The 14,952-nt window shown below is 35.6% G+C and overlaps 1 protein-coding gene across 2 annotated transcripts in view; it reads right to left on the minus strand.

The window, feature by feature from the left end:
* Window positions 1-8,930, minus strand: part of Il13ra2 (interleukin 13 receptor, alpha 2) — a 45,715-nt gene extending 36,785 nt beyond the window's left edge. For both annotated transcript variants that reach the window (NM_001306059.1, NM_008356.4), the window contains exon 1: window positions 8,474-8,930. The gene's annotated coding sequence lies outside the window, so the exon portion shown is untranslated. The remainder of the gene's footprint in view (window positions 1-8,473) is intronic.
* Between the last annotated feature and the right edge of the window lie 6,022 nt (window positions 8,931-14,952).

Below are 14,952 nucleotides of genomic sequence, written 5' to 3' on the forward strand. Positions count from 1 at the left end.
TCATCCCCTTTCCTTGTAACTGTCAAAGCAAATGTGTCTGTCAGTCATCAGAGAAGAAAATGTCCCATATGAATGGTTTATTGTTCTAGAAGCTTTAGATCTATTTTTAAAAAGTCTTCCTAAAATGGTGATAGAGAGCAGGCTCAGAAATTAAGAGCACTGACTGCTCTGGAGGACTCAGCTTTGATTGCCAGCACCCACATGACAGCAATCAACTGTCTGCATCTTCAGTCCCAGGAATTGTATGTCCTCTCCTGTTCACTTCAGTCATCAGGCACACACGTAGTATACAGACTTAAAAATGTATATGCAGACAAAATGCCTATACACATAAAAATACATAATAGGTTTTATTTTTTAAAAAGTCTACCTAAAATGTAGAGCCAGAAACCAGTCTCTTTGACTGTGGGCCATTCCCACTGCTTCAGAGTATGCTTTCTTCAACTCTACCTGTCTTTACCACTAGGCTCTGTCTGTCTCTTATAAAAAAGGATCAAGAGGTCAAAACAGGATCCCTATGACAAGATCAATAAGCTGTGGCAGATAAAACAAATAACTCTACCTGTGTCATGAAAAGGATGGGAATCTTCAAGTACAGCCACTTTGGAGGATGATCCCTGGTATTCTTAATATCAATTGCAAAACACTTAAAAATACATCTGGATTTTAGGTCTGTGCCCTGCCAAAATACCTTGGAATTTCATGAGGGTAGAAATGAGCTTTGTTAATGTTTGTTAATGTTCTGAGTGTTTTAGAAAGTAAATAAAGCTAAAGCTCTCTTTTAAACTGTGGCAAAAACCAGGCAAGGGTAGTACATGCTTTTACTACCAGGACTTAGAAGACTGTTGGATCTCTGTGAGTTCACGTATAGCCATGTCTACTTAGTGAGTTCAATGCCAACCAGAGCTACACACTCCTACCTCAAAAAGGAAAAGGAAAAGAAAAAGAAAAAGAAAAAGAAAAAGAAAAAGAAAAAGAAAAAGAAAAAGAAAAAGAAAAAGAAAGAGAAAGAGAAAGAGAAAGAGAAAGAGAAGAAGAAAAAGAAAAAGAAAAAGAAAAGAAAAAGAAAAAGAAAAAGAAAAAGAAAAAGAAAGAAAAGAAAAGAGAAAAGAGAAGAGAAAAGAAAAGAAAAGAGAAAAGAAAAGAAAAGAAAAGAAAAGAAAAGAAAAGAAAAGAAAAGAAAAGATCGATGGCAGAGGTTATTTCCCAGGTTGTATGTCTCCTTTCAGTCATATAAACTGTTAGAATTGAATACACACCTTCCCAACTGAAGGCTGCATTTTTCAATTCCTTCTCATCTAGGAGTGAAAATGTGGTTGTAATGTAGACAATAATATACAAACAGCAAAGCGTGTAATCTTTTGATCAAGCTTTAACAAGAAAAGCACATATCCTCTTCCCACCTTTTTACCCAATCAGCAAGATATGGTGTAGATGTAACAGTGGGAACCATATTTGACCACTAGATAATGTCAACATAAAAGAGAGCAGAGTGACAAGTTAAAATGATCCTGGACCTTTGTGGACTTGCAGTAGTGTTGTCAGTCCACATTTTGATCTACCTTTGATGTGTCCTGTGAGTCTTAGTAAATAACTGACACCATGGATAGTATCAAACCCATATGGAAAGTATGATTTATATATATATATATATATATATATATATATATATATATATATATATATATACCAATGGTAAATTTATTTATAAATTATGTACAGCAAGAGAAAAATAACACAAAGGAATTAGAATTACTTAACTGCATACATAAGAAATTTATGTAAGTGTAATTTTTCTGTCTTTAAAAAAAATTCTAGGGCTGGAAAGATGGCTCAGAGGTTAAGGGCACAGACTGCTCTTCCGGAGGTCCTGAGTTCAATTCCCAGCAACCACATGGTGCCTCACAACCATCTGTTATGGGATCTGACACCCTCTTCTGATGTGTCTGAAGACAGCTACAGTGTACCCATACAAATAAATAAATATACTTTTTTAATTCTTAAAAATAATAAACTTTAATCACATTTCTTCTCATCAGTAGTTGATTTTAGGTTAATGAATTTATGGAAAGTCACTACTCAGAAAAGAGAAAGAGTATCTCAGCATTCCTGTTATACAGAAGAAAATTTTAGAGCACCAATTTTTCAACATTTAACAAATGGAACTCAAGAATGTTTATCATCAAAAGCACTTTCCTTGTTCCAATACAGCCAGCCACACTATCTTCCAGAAACGGGTTGGCAATATGCAGAATGACAATGGAAAAAATAGTATTTGTGTCTTAGAAACAAATGAATTAGTTTACAAGTAATCAAATCAATCATTTCTATGTTCAGATTTGCTGAGTAAACTTTTATTACTTGTGTGTGGTGCATCTCATGTAGCCTAAGCTGGCCCTGAACCTACTTTGCTAGTAATGAGGTCCTTGAAATCCTTATCTGCTTGTCTCCAGATTCTCACTACTGTAATTATAGGCATTCACCTCCAAACTCAATTAATGCAGATCTGGGAGTTGAGCTTAGGAATCTGTGCATGCTGGGCAACACTCTGCCAATGAAGCTGTAACCCCACCCCTCACTCTGCTTTCTTAATCAGAGAATGTTTTCACTTTTAAGCACAGGGATGTCCTTAAATATTGTTCATGTTTGAGACAGTTACTTAAAACTAAAGAAAAATGCCTTGGAAGTGAGGCTGCCAAGGTCTATAAATTTTCACAGCACAACATAATATATATAATAACCTTGAAGTAGATTTCATGAGATCAACTACAATATAGCAAATTATCTATAAAGTATTTTATTAATTATATTTCTAAACTTTTTGTTACCATAATATCCAAATGTCCACAAAAGTAAATTTCTACAATGACATTGCACATATATGGGGACATACAGATATCGATTGGTAGAGTGCTGGGTTCTGTCCTGTACATCAACCACAGCAAAAATGAAAATATATTTTCCATTAAAAAGTAAAATCCTATATATTCATAACTGAGATTGAAATGAAATAACAAAATATTTATTAATATGCCACAATGTGAGATCTGACTTGCCAACTCTCAAAAATCAAGAAGGGTCCTATTCATAGAATATTAATTGAATAAGACTGAAGCAAGCCTGTAAACTTATTCTACCTACTTTTTTAACGGAAAGGAGAGACCAAATGGGGTTAGAGACAAAGCCTTTTACATATGCGAATTCATGAGGCATTCATGACTATCACACTGCCTCCTGGCATTAAATGCTCTTGAATTTAGTTCATTCCTCTGAAAATAATGCATGGAATATTATACAACATTAAATCTATAAATTCGTTTAACTAAACTGGGCTATTTTTAAGCATTGCCAGATGTAAGTCTTTTCTACATAAAAATTTTCAGATAGTAGAAATTACAAAATAATTCATTTTCATTTATCTCCTTCAAATGTCTAAACTGTCTTATAAAATACAGTTTACTAATCAAAATAGCTGGGTGAAATAATCATACAAATCATGATCTTTCCTGTTTTCTCCTTGATAATGTTGTGTCAGAAATGAGCACATAATCAAAATTTTAATAAGTGATTAACAGGAAACATGAGTGTATACATGCATGTTCTTGGATTGAAGTCCCAGATGGACACTGAACAACCAACAGAAAGTTCCTAAAAGCTAGGGGATACTATCATTTCAAAGAAAAATAATGATTAAAAAATAAGATTTAATCTTTTCAAGTTGTCATTTTACTAATGCATATTGGTTTTACAGTGGATACTTGCAGCCAAACATTAGACTGAGCATGTGATCCCCAATGGAGGAGTTAGCGAAAGGACTGAAGGAGCTGAAGGGGTTTGCAACCCCATAGGAGGAACAACAATATCAACCAACCAGACCCCTGAGCTCTGAGGGACTGAACCACCAACCAAAGAGTACACATGGAGGGATCCATGGCTCCAGCCACATATGTAACAGAGGACGGTCTTATCAGGCATCAATGGGAGAAGAGGCCTTTGGTCCTGTGAAGGCTAAATGCCTCAGTGCAGAGGAATAAGAGGGCAGGGAGGTAAGAGTGGGTAGGTGAGAGGGGGAGCATGCCCATAGAAGCAAGGTGAGGGGGATGGCATAGGGGGTTCTGAAGGGAAAACCTGGAAAGGGGAAAACACTTGAAATGTAAATAAAGAAAATAGCCAATAAAAGAAAAAGAAAAGAGAAAAAGATGCTTAAATGAGTTGCTAAATAAGGTTTTGAAAAAAATATTTTATGAATACTTCCATTTAATTTGAAGAGACTCAGAGATGTTATGGATCATACTTACCATATATTAACACTGACACTGAAGTGGCCAGAAAACACAACATCTGGATGATTTGATCATTTACAGTAACACCAGGATGATTGTGTGGACTTCTTTAGATTGGCCATTTATCTCTGTGTCTGTCTCTGACTGCCTTGACTGAGGTTTGTCTTTTTTTTAGATAGTGTTTTTGCTATGGACCTTTGAAATTCTCAATCCTCCAAATTTGCTCATACCTTATCCAGCCTCGTCTGGCAGTGGATCTTTGAAAACATGTTTAATATTTTCTTCAGCCCTTCATGCCTCATTGGTTATTACCATTCTGTTGTTCTTTCAATCTTTTATTCAATAAATAGGTATTACATGTTGTGCTAAACAATTGGCACACAGAGACAATCTCCTGCATTCATTGAAATTGTATTCCTGTGATAAGAATACATCATAAAAAAACAAGCAAAAGTATATTATGTAATGACAATCTCATTTATTCAAAGTTCAGGTAAAGTCTAAATATATTCTTCTGAATGTCTGATTAACATACTGAAATTCTGGATTCTATTCCCAACACTAGAGGGAGCAAGGAAGAGAGAGCAAAACATAGAGGGTTCCAGAACATTATGAACTAACCAGTACCCCGGAGCTCTTGACTCTAGCTGCATATGTATCAAAGGATGGCCTAGTCGGTCATCACTGGAAAGAGAGGCCCATTGGACACACAAACTTTATATGCCCCAGAACAGGGGAACGCCAGGGCCTAAACGGGGGAGTGGGCGGGTAGGGGAGTGGGGGTGGGTGGGTATGGGGGACTTTTGGTATAGCATTGGAAATGTAAATGAGCTAAATACCTAATAAAAAATGGAAAGAAAAAAAATAATAATAATAACGTACACTCACAAAAAAAAAAAAAGAAAACAATTGACATCCAAGGGATAATAATGAAACAAAACAAAGAAAAAACAAATCAAAAATAGTACAGTATAAACAAATAAGCAAACGAAAAAAGACCAAAGAAAAAGCACAAGAAGTGTTGATAGATGCAGAGACACAGACATTTACACCCACAGGAATCACATAAAAACACCAAGCCAAAAATCATAATGTATATGGCAAAGGGTCATTAGGGTTTCAAAAAAGGCCCAAATTAACATCACGAGTCAAGGAACTTCCAAAGATTCTATGAAGTTCACTCTATGCTGGCCGTTTACTGCTGGGCATGTGACCTACCCTTAAGAGTGTTTTGTTTCTCTGGAGGAATTCCCTTGGAGAAAATTAATTAAAAAAAAAAAGAAAAAGAAAAAAAAAGAAACTACCTCAAATGCTGGGCGGTGGTGGCACACTCCTTTAATCCAAGCACTTGGGAGGCAGAGGCAGGCGGATTTCTGAGTTCGAGTCCAGCCTGGTCTACAAAGTGAGTTTCAGGAGAGAGCCAGAGCTATACAGAGAAACCCTGTCTCAAAAAACAGTACAAAACAAAACAAAAACAAAAACAAAAACAAAAACAAAAACAAAAACAAAAACAAAAATCAAAAAACAAAAAAAAACAAAAAAACAAAAAAAAACAAAAAAAGAAAGAAAGAAAGAAAAGAAAAAGAAAGAAAGAAAGAAAGAAAGAAAGAAAGAAAGAAAGAAAGAAAGAAAGAAAGAGAGAGAGAAAGAGGAAAACAAGAAAAAAAAGAAACCAAGAAAAAAAAGAAACTGCTTCAAAAAAGTAATTCAATACAACATAATGGAAAAGGTGGAGTACTTGGATGTTCCCCAGACTACGTGGACACAATTTGATGGAAAGTTTTCATTTGAAGGTGATAGCATGACACATTAAAGAACAACCTGTGTAGTAATTTGTCAAGATTTACTTTTTGCTATCCCTTAGAGCTACAATTCCTAATATTGACATACTTAGCTGTTGAAACTGAAGTTACTCGTTCTAAAAAGATCACAGCTGATGGCGCTGAGGATGAGGAGCAGTTCGTATTGTAGATGATGTTCTTTGTATCTAGGAAGCCTAGGGTTCATTTTCAAGTACCATGTATGATGATATACTCCTATAATCCCAGCACTTGAGAAGATCAACAAGATCAGCAGTTCACATAAAGTACTTTAAAAGGCTACATGGAGAAGGAATAGTTATGTTTAAGTGTTTCAACTGTATGTTTGTGCAATATGACAAAATCCTTTTCTTGAATGTGGGTAACAAGGTACAAACAAACTGACCCTAAGTTTCCATGATGTGTGAGGAGCAATGTCTAAAGACATTGATGCAAACATCAGGGAAGTGACATTCTTATAAGACAAAGTAAAATAATGAAGAAATATCAAACAAGAGTGAGATGGGAGAGTAGGAACTCTTAAATGAACAGTGACCTTACACCACAACTGAGTGCACTAAAGCCTCTTCAGCTGTTTTCATAACTCTATAAAGAAACCAATTTCTGTAAATAGTTACCAGAAATTCTTCCAGTTTCACTACTAAAATGTCAAGTTACTCCTCTGAATGAAATATAACAGACAGATATCCACAATCATTCAAACTCCTAAAATATCAGATATTAAATAATAAACAGATCTCTTCCCTGGTTTTTTGATTAGGTTCATATGCCAGAATAAATTGTAAAACCATGAATTTCTATAAAATAGAAAGAGAAAAAAAGCAGTCATCACTTTCTGATAGTTTGCTAGTCTGATAGTTCTGATAGTTTGCTGGTCTGATAGTTCTGATAATTTCTGATAGTTTGCTAGCTCATGTAAAGCAACAGCATAATTGAGGAAAACCTGCCATTTTTTTTTTGTTGTTGTTGTTGTTTTTTGTTTTTCGAGACAGGGTTTCTCTGTATGGCCCTGGCTGTCCTGGAACTCACTCTGTAGACCAGGCTGGCCTCGAACTCAGAAATCCACCTGCCTCTGCCTCCCAAGTGCTGGGATTAAAGGCGTGCGCCACCACACCCGGCTGCAAAACCTGCCAATTTTAATACATGAGACTTACGTTTGTTATGTGTTGAAGTATTTATAAACGCTTCAATATCATTTTCACATGTTAATGAGTATTAAACTATTTTTTCTTATGACTTATTACATTGAACTAGAATCTTTGTAAAAGAGTAGGAAGGCAAGCAATCTAACAATAAGTCCAATAAGGAAATATGTAAAATAATCAAGGCAGAAGATAATAGATTCTTCCTATTTATCACATACATCGTTCCTTTTTTGAGACCCCATAGCATAGATTCACACAGATTCATTTCCTAAAACAAATGAACCAAAAAAACCCTCTATTCATGAGAATGTATCATATCTATTATTCCTCTGCCTCCTGAACTGGACTGCAAGACATATTTCATATTTTATTTTTGTGTGCATATTTGCTGGAGATACAAAAGCCAGAGGAAATGAAATAAAAGAGGGAAAGAAAACGGACAGATTAGTTGCTGGTGTGTAGGTCTGCCTTACCAGCTTTGTTCACATTATTTATCACTAGGCTTTCAAACTGCTGCACTGCCTCACAATTCTTGTTATGTTGTCCAGATACTTGATAACACAGATGGAGCTTCAAATGCTCGTGACATAGATGTAGCTTTCTATGATCACTTTAGAGAACTTAATGGCTATGAACACAATTTTTCATAAGTTTCTTTCACAGCCAATGATCACTCTAGTTATTTTCTTAACTATTGTCTATGATGTTTAAAGCATATTTTTACTATCCCTATCAATTGCTTTTATTCTCAAGCATGGTAAACCAATACCCATGTGCAATCCTAGAATTTCAAAAGGTAAAAGCTCTCTTTAAAGTAATAAGAAATATAACAATACTGTGCCATGGTGCCTTGCCTGCATCTTTCAAAAAACCATTTTTTTCTTATTCTATGTCATTTCATCGTGGCTGCAACAAATTAATGGACCAAAAGATTGTCACATTTAACAGATATGCACAGACGTCTGATAAGTAACAGAGCAAGACACAGTGGTGTGTGTTATGAGATATGGGACCCGTGTTTTGGCCCAAGGTCTGTCACCACTATAAGCCTGATCACATCTTTTTTCTTTAGTTCTTCAGTTTTGAAAATCACGAAGGAACAGTGCTGAATATCATAGTCAACTCTAATTACTCCCCAGAAAAGCCCTTTAAATAATCCTTGCCTTCACTACAGAAGAAGTTATCTTACACAGTTTGTTACAATTTTAAGAAAATATAAACCTACCTTTCAAAATATGCGTGGGATCCAGAAACTTCTTGCAAATTGTCTCTACAAGCACTGTGTAGAGCTATTAATATGAACTGAAACAAATCAGCTAACAAGAATAGAATTTCTAATCTGCTAACTTCCTGATATCTGTGAAAGGATAATTACTCAAATAAATGCTTATTTGTTTTACAAAATTAAAATTTTAAGATAGTAGAATGTTTGTGGACTGGCATGGCATGTGGACTGGTCATAGTAATCTCCTCTTCCAAAACAGAATGGATGATACAAATACTATTCATCAGTGAATACATTTAAAAATATATATACTTCATACAACCAGCCAACAAAATGGAAATCACGCTAGTGCAATATGTCTTTATATGAAGACAGCACAATTCCCAAAGAACTAGTGTAGAAGATCCAGTCCTACAGAAGAAAGCTGAGGGTCAGTAGGTCTTGCTGTGATTCTCATACCATCAACAGATAAGGCTCTCCTATTTATAATCCCCTCTAGTGCCACAACATTCCTCAGGAACCATTTCCAATATTTCACAATAAAGATTTCTGTTTAAGTCTAAGGCAAATCTCTCATGGCCCTTCTTGAGTCTATTGCATCATTTGAGAATAAGGAAATGACTGAATGAATGTCTTCCACATCTGAGTCATTTGTATATTTTTAAGGCAACAAGTAGGTTAGCCCTCAGACTTCGTTTTTTTATATATCAATTAATACAATTATTCACCAATATGCCCTGAAGACCCCTCTTGTTTTCTCTGATTGACCTATATGTATATAGCTATGACTTACTTTAAGGACTCCAGTAACATCTCCCTAGAGAGATGCAGATCTTTTAAGACTCAGCATATAGAACCTTCTATAATCTACAGAGCTTCTCTTTCCCTAGGACTTTTCTCTTTCAGAATAATTTAAGGAACTGTAACTGAGATTATCTGAACTATAATTGTATTACCAAAGTGTAAGAAATACACATTAAAATATTAAAAATTCCTGGCTCCAGCTTACAAACAAACAAACAAAAAAATACAAAAAACAAAACAAAACTAAACAAACAAGAGCATTGAGATTTTAGCCTCATGGTATCCTGTCCAGAGGCCAAGAAATTATTCAAGTGGTATTTCTCAAGAAACAAATGTTTAGACTCCTGGGAAGAAGCCAGAAAGCTGGAGTGTGATGTGGTTCTTGGCTCCCCAATTATTATGTCACCAGAAAAATATTTTGGCTGAGTATTAGATTCTCGTCCTCATTTCCAGTCCACTGCAGCCTGTAAAGTTATATGCTTTGGACAATTTCACAGTGCACTCCAAGGTGCATTTGCATGGTTAGCTTGTCATATGTTTTACATCTGAAATTGACCTTTTGGATTTTATGAAAGTATTGCAAACATAAAAAGCTGTCTCCTTACATATTACTCAATAAAATGAGAACTGATGCCTCTCTAAGGCTTCTGTCTTCTATTTGCTGAATTAGATTCAGCAAGAGAAGTTAATGGTGTTTGCTGTATTTAATTCAGACATGGCTTACAATTGAGGAACAAACCCTAAACACAGGCTGACTACCAACCCCATGTTAGCCGCCCCACCCCCCCAAGTATAACTACAATTGCTCCTCAGTAAATTTAATTTTTAAAATTGCACTACATATGTTATTTATATGTGTGCATGCATGGTGTGTGTGTGTGTGTGTGTGTGTGTGTGTGTGTGTGTGTGTGTGTGTGTGTTTGTGTGTCTGTGTGTGTTTGTGTGTGTGTGTGTGTGTGTGTGTGTGTGTGTGTGTGTGTGTGTAAAATCAGATGACAACTTCCTTCTAGGGACCCTGACGATCAAATCCAGTTCATCCAAATTGGTGCCAAATACCTTTACTCACTGTGCTGTCATGAAAGGTCTGACTTAAATTTTAATTGACAAATTACAATGTATCTACTGATTGTACATATTAGGTTACTTTCAAATACTTATGTACCATATAATGGTAAATGAGGTTAGGTAATGCATTACTTCTCAATAGCTACAAGTTTGTGTTGAGGACACTAATATACTTTCGTATATTATAAATGACATGAATCATTTCTCTATTGGGCTAAATAGTACTCCATGGTCTATATGTGCCACATTTTGGTTACCTATTGAAGGACATTTAAATTATTTACATTTCTTGGCAATTATGAATAGTGTCACAATAAATATTGATATCCACATGCCTACTTAGCATATTGAAAGGTGTTTATTTGAATAATCATCCAGTAAGGATGTTGCTGGATTCTATGGTACAGACAAATTTTGAGACATCCCCATACAGTTTTCCACAACCTCTGCACTACTTGATGTTCTTACCAAGACGTTATGAAAGTTCCATTTCCTCTAACACCTACAGCAGCAGTGAACTTTTCTATTTCTGTTAACAGCTCTTTTAATAGATTCCTAATATTTATACTTTTAAAATTCCACATAGTTTTTCTCAGAATCTGATATTTAGCTAAATATCACTTGTTTGTAATTTATTTCTTGTTGCCCTCTTCAATATTCTCATCTCTAAGAAGCAGAGAGCTGTACTGTCTAATTAAATCTCAAGTTCCAAATACAGATCAACTGCTTCTTAAATATGCTCCAAGTGAATTGATGAATCAAAAAAAAATACTATGAAAGATACCAAAAACATTAGGTTGATACTGTAACATGTTTTATTTCAATAAGTTACTGAATCCAACCTTCACCATTACAGTTAGCAAGCTGATAGTGCATTTATACTAAGTTCATTCAGTTACACATTACTACCAGGTTGTGTTTTTATTTATGTATTCATTTAAAAAGAGTGATTCACTACTTCCACACTGCACATCACCATCATTATATAGATGTTGCCATTCATTTAGATGCTGATACATTTTATTATTTATAAGCAGAACATGAATATATAAAGCAAAGGTGTAAAATAAAGCAAAGAGGAAACTTATAGAAGGAAAGCAGAAATACAACAAGCAGCTTATGAAGTGTTACATGTGAGTGACTGATGAAGACCTGATACGAGTTCAAGAAACCCAGGAAAAGAAATGAGATGAAGTTGATGCAAAAGGCTAGGAGGAAATATCTTACCTGGATCTCTAGCGTACTTTAACTTTGATCTGGTAGACTCAAGCTAAGTCCTTGGATTCTTGTTCCTCAGATTCCCATCTGCTAACACTTGACATATCTCCCAAGGCTTCATAAGCCCTGTGCTTCATACAACTGCTAGCGTGTATTTACTGAAACTAAAAGGGAAGAAAGGTGTTCAGTTACTTTACTTAAAACAGAAATGAAGCAGGAGAGTCAAGGCCTCCTGGGTATCAGCTTTGACTTCTTGGGAAATGAGCCATGCAGGGACAAGGGAGCTACCCTCTTGCTTTCCCTGTAAAAGCTTTCCTTGATCATTTCTTATCTCTAAGTGAGTTCTTTTTAAGTATAACTGACTCAAAGGAGAACAAAGACAATGCTGACACTTGGACTCTAAGGAACATTCAGAAATGTCTACAGCTCACTCTTCCCCTTTCAAAAACACATGCAATAGCACATTTGTGGAAATAATTTATATTCTTGAACAATGGGAGGAAAGTGTCAGCAATCTATGTGCCAAACTCACCAAAAGTCACTTATCTTAATATCGAGGACACACCTACCACTTTCTCCACTGTCGTTTCCTTGTCTTATTTTGTTTTAATGGTCTCATGATTCCAAATGAATTTATATAGGTAAAATATTAAGTAGTGACAGTTTATCATAAATCTTATGGCTTTTAAATTTTGTACTAATATTTGTAACTTGTGAGTTTCAAAGGAAAATCTTTGGATAAACTCCAACAGTTCCACTATGTTAAGGAAAATCAGGTGCAGTTTTCTAAAGCACACAATCATGCTGAGGAGAGTGGGATGAATGAAGCATTCCTCCAAACTGTCCATTGGCTAAAATTATGCAATATATTGTACTACTTAGTATTTTTAACTATTGCCTATGAATTTATATTTCCACTTAGTATGCACAGTGGAGCAATTACTGATTCAAAATCAAATATTGCATTCTCTAAAAATAAGGTAAGACAGTTTCCTTCACCAGGTGTATGTCTGTGTGTGCATGCAAGTATTTAGAATAGAGAAAAGAAAGGAAATGTAAGTATGGATTATACCACTGCAAAGGGCTCTGCTTAGACAATGGTATTCAAAGGTTTTCAATAAAACATCACATCATGTTTGTTATTTTAAACATATTCTTGTAGGAGATCCATGTTAGTTTACACATTATATGCATGCATTTACTTCATAATGATTATTAATATTTTTAGTCATAAAAACTTATGGTTAACCATACTGTTATTATACACAGCATGTTGGCCATATTTATATCAAGTTGACAAAAGCTAAAGTCATCTGAGAGCAGAAACCTCAAGTAAGAAAATTCCTCCATAAGATTGGGTTGTGGGTAGCATTTTCTTAATTAGTAATTAATGGAAGAGGACTTAGCCCATTGTGGGTGGTCCCACCCCAGTGCTGGTGGTCCTAGGTTCTATAAGGAAGCATGCTAACAACTTGACTGGGAGCAAGCCAGTAAGCAACATTCTTCCACTGCCTTTGCATCAGCTCCTTCCTCCAGGTTTCTGCACTGTTTTAGTTTCTTTTCTATTTCCTTCAATGATGAACAGCAATATGGAAGTATAAGCCAAATAAACCCTTTCCTCCTCAATTTGCTTTCACTCACAGTGCTTCATCACAACAACAAAAACCCTAACTAAGATATAGAGTATAAACATTAAACAATTCCTGGGAACCTTTTAATTTTTAGGAAATTTTAGCAGGTGTGATTCAGTCAGTATGGTTTGGGGATATGATTTTTATATACATTAGAGGCCAAACTTAATCTGTCTTAGAAATGGCCTCCATCCTAAAAGAAAAAGAAAGGAAAAGAAAGGGGAAAAAGCCTGGGAACTTGACCCACAACTGAACCCAAGCGATACCCAAATACCAGGAAGGACCCCCAACAGCCTAGTCTTGGCCAAAATGACTCCCTAGCTACTTTCTAGCGACAGTTAATCAGAACTTAGTCTGATTGTTTCAGATGCAGTTCCAGACTGTTGTTGATTATATAAGGTCTTGCTTTAGAGCACCCACCTGTCAGCTTACAATAGGCATTACATTAGGTACTTGCCAAGGTAGACCCCTCCCCCTCCCCACTTACTTCCATTTTCTATAAAATCTTGTCCTGGTGAGAGTTCTGGGCGACTTCACCAAACCATCCTGTGGGTCAGCAGTGAGTAAGCCCAAACTCGAATATGTAATAGAGACCCTAATGTGATTACATCAGAAATGGCTCCTTGGTGGTCTTTTGGGGTTCACACACCTTTCGTGGCACAATAACGCTAAAAATGTAGCTAACCAAGAATGCTGTCAATTGGCTGTCCATTTGTGCTTAAATTATTAATAAAACTATCCTTATGATATGTTGATAAAACTGTCAATACTCTTTGTGACTACGTTTGAAAAAATTGTATGAGGGTTTATGTTAAACTAAATATTGGCACTGAGAAATCAAACCTAAAATATTTAAACTACAAGATACTCCAATTGTGTCTACACCTCTGCACATTTGTTCTAAGGTATTCCTTCATCCATGTTGAATTACATCCTCTGTGGTTTTCTTTTTTTTTTCATTTTTTATTAGGTATTTAGCTCATTTACATTTTCAATGCTATACCAAAAGTCCCCCATACCCACCCACCCCCACTCCCCTACCCACCCACTCCCCCTCTGTGGTTTTATTAATTAATTTCTTAAATTAATTAAGTAATTAATTTACTTAATTTGTGGTTACAGACAAAATTCTAATAACCTTGTTTTAAGATATGTATATGTATAGTTATTATGTGTGTTTATTTGTATACATAAACCCAGGATTCAGTAGTTCTATAAAAATAATTCAATTGGGAACTCCTTTATAAATTTAAAGGGTCAATGCCTATCTACAGCTCTTAGGGCAACACAAATGTCTAATTTTGGATACCAGTTCACCAGTCTACCCAATGAGAGGATGGCGTAGTCGGCCATCAATGGGAGGAGAGGCCCTTGGTCTTGCGAAGATCATATGCCCTAGTACAGGGGAATGCCAGGGCCAGGAAGCAGGAGTGGGTGGGTTGGGGAGCAGGGAGGGGAGAGGGCATAGGGGGCTTTGGGGATAGCATTTGAAATGTAAATGGAGAAAATATCTAATAAAAGAAAAGAAAAAAGAAAAAGTTATGAATTTTAAATGATTTTCTCAAAAAAATAACAACTGGATTGGAAGTGGAATGCAGTTTTAAATTCCTTGTTTAGCATATGTAAAAACCTGTGTTCCACCCCCAACACCACAACTGCTACCACAATGTGAGGTCATAAGTTGAGATTCCCAGAACCTGTGTAAGAAACAGGGTGTAGAAACACATAATTCTAACTACCACACTAGAGTCAGACAGACAC

This window comes from Mus musculus, chromosome X, assembly GCF_000001635.26.
Source record: "Mus musculus strain C57BL/6J chromosome X, GRCm38.p6 C57BL/6J".
In the NCBI taxonomy this organism is placed as follows: Eukaryota; Metazoa; Chordata; class Mammalia; order Rodentia; family Muridae; genus Mus; species Mus musculus.